Consider the following 5,514-nt stretch of genomic DNA (forward strand, 5'->3'; position numbering starts at 1 on the left):
AGCTGCTAGGGAACCAGGGGATCAGGTTTAATACCAGCCAGCTGCTTGAACTGAGTTCTTCGGCTATATCAGAGAGAGATATTGAGATATCAGGGAGAGAGCATTTGTGTACGGAAGCATAATTATCAGCAAACAAGATATGATAATAAAACCAATACCTTATTGGTTTGATCAATGCTGATTTACTGATCAGCCTCACAAAATTGAAAATGTGTGAAGAGGGCAGTAAAGTGAACTCATTCCCAACATTTGAACAAAGTGTTTTTCAGGGCTGTAGATAATAAATTGCAGGTTCAAGATGCTGTGCTGATGTTTTTTCAGTCAGTGGGCAGTGACATATACTCACTCTCTAAAAAATGCGGGGTTAAAAACAACACAAGCTGAGTTGAAAATGGACAAACTCAATGGTTGGGTTAAATATATGCCCAATGTGCTGGGCAGTTTTTTTTAACCCAACTATTGTTTAAAAATTACTATATGGCTCTACTCTAAAAAATGCTGGGTTAAAAACAACCCAAGTTGGGTTGAAAGTGGACAAACTCAGTGATTAGGTTGTTTTGACCCAGCGGTTGGGTTAAATGTTTCCCCAACGTGCTGGGCGGTTTTATTTAACCCAACTATTGTTTAAAATACTATATGGCTGAATTAAATGAACACAAAATAGGTTGGAAATTAAAAATCAGACTAGAGGCAACAATAATAATCAAAAGGTGAACATTTATTAATAAGCAATTTGATAAATGTTTATTGTTTAATTATTATTCATCAAACTTAAATGTTCATTTCCAGTATACTTTGGGTTCATTTTAAGCAAGCAATACAGTAATTTTTAAACAATAGTTGAGTTATATAAAACTACCCAGCAGGTTGGGCAAACATTTAACCCAACCACTGGGTTAAAACAACCCAATCACTGGGTTTGTCCATTTTCAATCCAACTTGGGTTGTTTTCAACCCAGCATTTTTTAGAGTGTAATAAATGTTAATAATAATTTATTAATATGTATATATAAACTTAATGTAAAGTGTAATCAAAATGTTGTTGTTGTTGTTGTTGTTAGTTACAATTAATATTTTATAGCATTAATTTGTTTGTTAATTTACAAATATGCCACTGATTATGGTCATCATATGTTTATTCATTATGTAACAACATAAATGTAACAATATAAGTATGTATATGACAACCAAGATCAATAGTATTTTTTGTAAATTAACATTACGCTAATAAATGCTCTAAAATTATTGTTACTTAATGACTTAATGACATTAACAAATGTTAGCATATAGATTTATTTACTTTTATGTATATTACTGAATTATTATGCATACTTTTAATTTTGTGTGATCAAATTTCTCGTTCGTTATAGTTAAATCCCTAATTTTGTTGTGTCCATTTTTGATGCTAGGAGGCACGTAGGACACACAGTCACCCAGAACCACATCTGCTTACAGTGATTCCCAACAGAGATTTTCGGTTTGAAAGGGTCTATGTTTTTTTTTAGTGAGTTAACAGTCAAACTGAAAGATTAAATCTCTGCAAATATTAGGTGACATCTTCAATATTATATGCATTTTAATATAGCCTCTTAGTGTAGCCCAACTTTTAATCCCTCTTAGGTCCCCTTTTCAATTTACACCTAGTGAGTTACTGTTTTAGCTAAGTGTTATTTTATTTATTTACTGACAATTAAAAACTTTAACCTTCCCACTCCATTTTTGATTATATCCTCCAAGGAATACCCAAATGTTGTAAGTGTGGAAAGTTGGATGATTTATGCCCTCAACAGTTGCAGTGTTGCCTACGTAGCAAAAGGAGAGGAGCTAACATGCTAAAGCTAGTCACAACACACCAGGTGCATTTGAAACATCATATCCTTCAACTGGAAACACTGCCCTTCTAAAATTCATACACGAGATAGCAGACTACATTGTGTATAGAACACAATTTGGGACTCAACTATGTTGCTAACACAATAATGTAACAAATTTAGCACATCAGGTTTTTGCTAATACTTACCTGTAAAAGGCCTGTTAAAGTTTCATTCACCACTATAAACACCACACTTGAGTATTTCAGATGAGATTTTGCATATCATATACTTGCGTGTGTGTGTGTTTATAGCACACATGCTTGTAAATAAAAGGGGCAAAAGTGCAGCTATTTCCATTTGCTACTTAGCAATATTTTGTATGTATGAAGCAAGGAGGTGAGAATCCATAAATCTTTGAAACATGCACATTATTGCTGTTTTTATGTTGAACTTCTGCTAGTGTATGAGTGCTACAAACAACATTTGCTTTAACTACACAATCTGTTCCTCATGGCGGCCATTTGGTTTATTGACTATATGCGGTTCACTGTTGCGCTACTGTGCGCAGCGGTGAGGGTAAAGTCTTTCCTCCAATAATCCACTAAGTGACAACAATGCCATTTTAGGAGCAATACAGTGAATTATGTAAACTGTTTGGGAACATTTCACCTGATATTGCTGCCGTTAATCACTGAGAGGTCTTATGAGGAGCTGGAAAACTCTCATAAATCAGTTTAGGGTAGCGTGACACTCAAGCAGGGTTTCTGGAGTCTGCAGCTGTGTCCCAAGAACCCAGTAATCTCTTTTTTTAAAAGAAGCAGATATGATGGCAAAATCAATTTTATTTATTATCAGTATAGTGTGCTTATGCTAATGCGATGAAATTGTGGAACAATTGACCTCACACAATGGCACAAACCTCTGCATGACTGTGTCGGCTAAAGCTGTTTGCAAACGAATTCAATTAAATATCAATCCCCGGAGAAACTGATAGATTTTATTGTACTCAAAACGTAACACCCTGTCCTTACGCTGTCCATTAACAAAGATATACACTGACCTCTGCACAATTGCATAGTGCTTAAGAGGCACCTGGATGCACCAGATACTATAGAAAAACAACATCCTTTTTCTTCCATTCTTTCAATCCTTTCTTTTTATCCACAGGGTGTGGACACATTAGCGAAATCATGAGCATAAACTACGATGGAAACATTTTTACTGAATAAAATCCTTGATGCGTATCAAAAAAAGTTATGGGATGGCATAACTGGACCAACCAGCGGACCGATCTCGTTGTACAGCATCTGAAATGCTGTTTTGGTCATTCTGTAGTGCCTGAGCAAAGTCTGTCGTTAAAGTGGTTCGGTATAACTCCCTCCCAGAAGCGACTCACATGATTTCGTTCACAAACACAAGGCATCTAAATGCAAGATAACATGCAGCATTTACTGTGTTTCAGCTGCACGCTCCAAGGCGCAAGTAATCTATTATATACAAAAGTTATTACATACAGTGGCTTCTCCTATTGCAACAACTTTCATTTTTTTTATCAGGAAATAACGATTTTGTTCTGTGCACAAGTTAAATTCAAAACTTTGGATGGAAACAGTCTATTGGTCATACTGTGGCAATGTATGAAGCACCATTCACACAGAAGTCACTTTCAAACCAAGCAGCTCTCTGTTGGTCAATGCAATAATTCTGTGTGACCAACTTGAACCCATTGCGAAATCTTCTCAGGGAAATCTTTCACCCTCAAACGAAATTCCCGATCGTGTCAATTCCTATTGAAATGACTGGATTTCACCCGTGAAAATTCTTTGAACAATGGTAAATGTGACTGAACCTTTAGTCACTTTCTTCCTAACTTAGTCATTGCCTTCATTTCATTCTTACCTTTCTTCATTCTTGTCATCATTTCTTCCTTAGTCACTTCCTTCTTTCCCTCCTTATTTATCTACCCACTGACACACTGACCTTCCTCCCTTCCTACTTACTTCCACTTCCCACTTACTTCCTTACCTCCTTTTTACCTACACATTTCCATTCTTCTTTCCTCCCTTCTTTACCTACTTCCTACTCTTCTGTCCTTATTTACCTACCTACTTGCATATTTACTTTCCTCCTTCTTTCCTTACTTGCCTACCTTGCTCTCCTTACCTACCTACTTATTTCCTTTTGTGCTTTCCTTACTTTGGTACCACTTATTCACTTCCTTAGTCACTTCCTTCCTAACTTCATTAGTCATTGCCTTCCTTTCTTTCTTCTTTCTTTTCTTTTCTTTCAATCATTTCTTCCTTAGTCACTTCCTTCCTTGCCTCCTTATTTTTTACCTACCAACTTATTTCCTTTCTTTCCTTCCTCCTTTCCTGACGATACTAATTTACTTTACCTCCTTCCTTCCTTCCTTACCTACTGAATTCCTTACCTCATTTTTACCTACACATTTCCATTCTTCTTTACTTACTTCCTATTCTTTTCTCCTTATTTACCTACCTACTTGTGTATTTACTTTCCTCTTTCTTTCCTTACTTGCCTACTTCAATCACTCCCTCCTTACCTACCTACTTAAGCCGTGTTTCCACCGCAGGAACTTTCCCCAGGAACTAGGGACTTTGGGGTGGTACTTGGTGTGTTTCGACCGCAGGGACCAGGGTCTAAATGAAGTTCCGGGTAAAATTTGTTGGTAAAATTTGAGGTAGTACTTTTTCAAAGTTCAGGAACTTTCGGGGGTGGGACTTGGGCACTGAACATGCTGATTGGTTGAGTTCACGCAGCATTTTGATTGGTTGACTCCACACAGCATTTTATTTCAAGCACCATTTTTAAAAGTCTGTTGCGGTGCGTGCAGTAAGAGTTGTTTGCTATTTGATTCAACAATGGAGTCTAAAAAATACAACCGATGGACCGACGACGAGGCACATAAGCTTATTAAGCTTATATGCGGAGGATGAGCTCCAGCAGGAACTGGAAAGTCTCGTGCAGTCTTACGTCACCAGACTAATTTGCCTAATCTTCACGGTACTTTAGGAAACGCAGACAGCAACAGGAACGGGGGGGAAAAAAGTTCCTGGGACAAACTGTTCGGGGTATTTTCGGTGGAAACGTGCCTTTATTTCCTTTTGTGCTTTCCTTACTTTGGTACCACTTATTCACTTCCTTAGTCACTTATTTCCTTCCCTCCTTACTTTTCTTTTTTTCCTCTCTTCCTTACCGTACATATTTACTTATTTACTTCTTCCTATGTTCCTTGCTAACATCCTTCTTTCATTTTTTCCTTCTGCACTGTTCTAATTGGTTTAATTTTGAAAGCAACATCTGAGTTACGCTTATTAACATTTGGGACATTTTTGACTTTGTCTGCTTATTCAGAGTTTGGGATATCTGTAGTTTTTATTTTAACGGGAGTGTCTATGGTCTTCATGAAGCCATCACGAAAGATCATGTGTGCTAAATGTAACATTAAGTATATAATTGAGAGTCAGAATTAAATAAAAACACAGTATGTCTGTGAAACACAGATTTACCTAAACTCCTCAGGAAAAACTAGTCCCATCCCAATTGAAATTTACTTTCAGATATGACCAAACAGGACTGTACATTCCCAAAGCATTTGGACACATTGGTGAATGAAGATGTTCCTATATTGATATAACATTAAATCACCTCACACATATGGTCATGTCTGTCCGTGTCC

Source organism: Ctenopharyngodon idella, chromosome 17 (genome assembly GCF_019924925.1).
Source record: "Ctenopharyngodon idella isolate HZGC_01 chromosome 17, HZGC01, whole genome shotgun sequence".
NCBI classification, from domain to species: domain Eukaryota; kingdom Metazoa; phylum Chordata; class Actinopteri; order Cypriniformes; family Xenocyprididae; genus Ctenopharyngodon; species Ctenopharyngodon idella.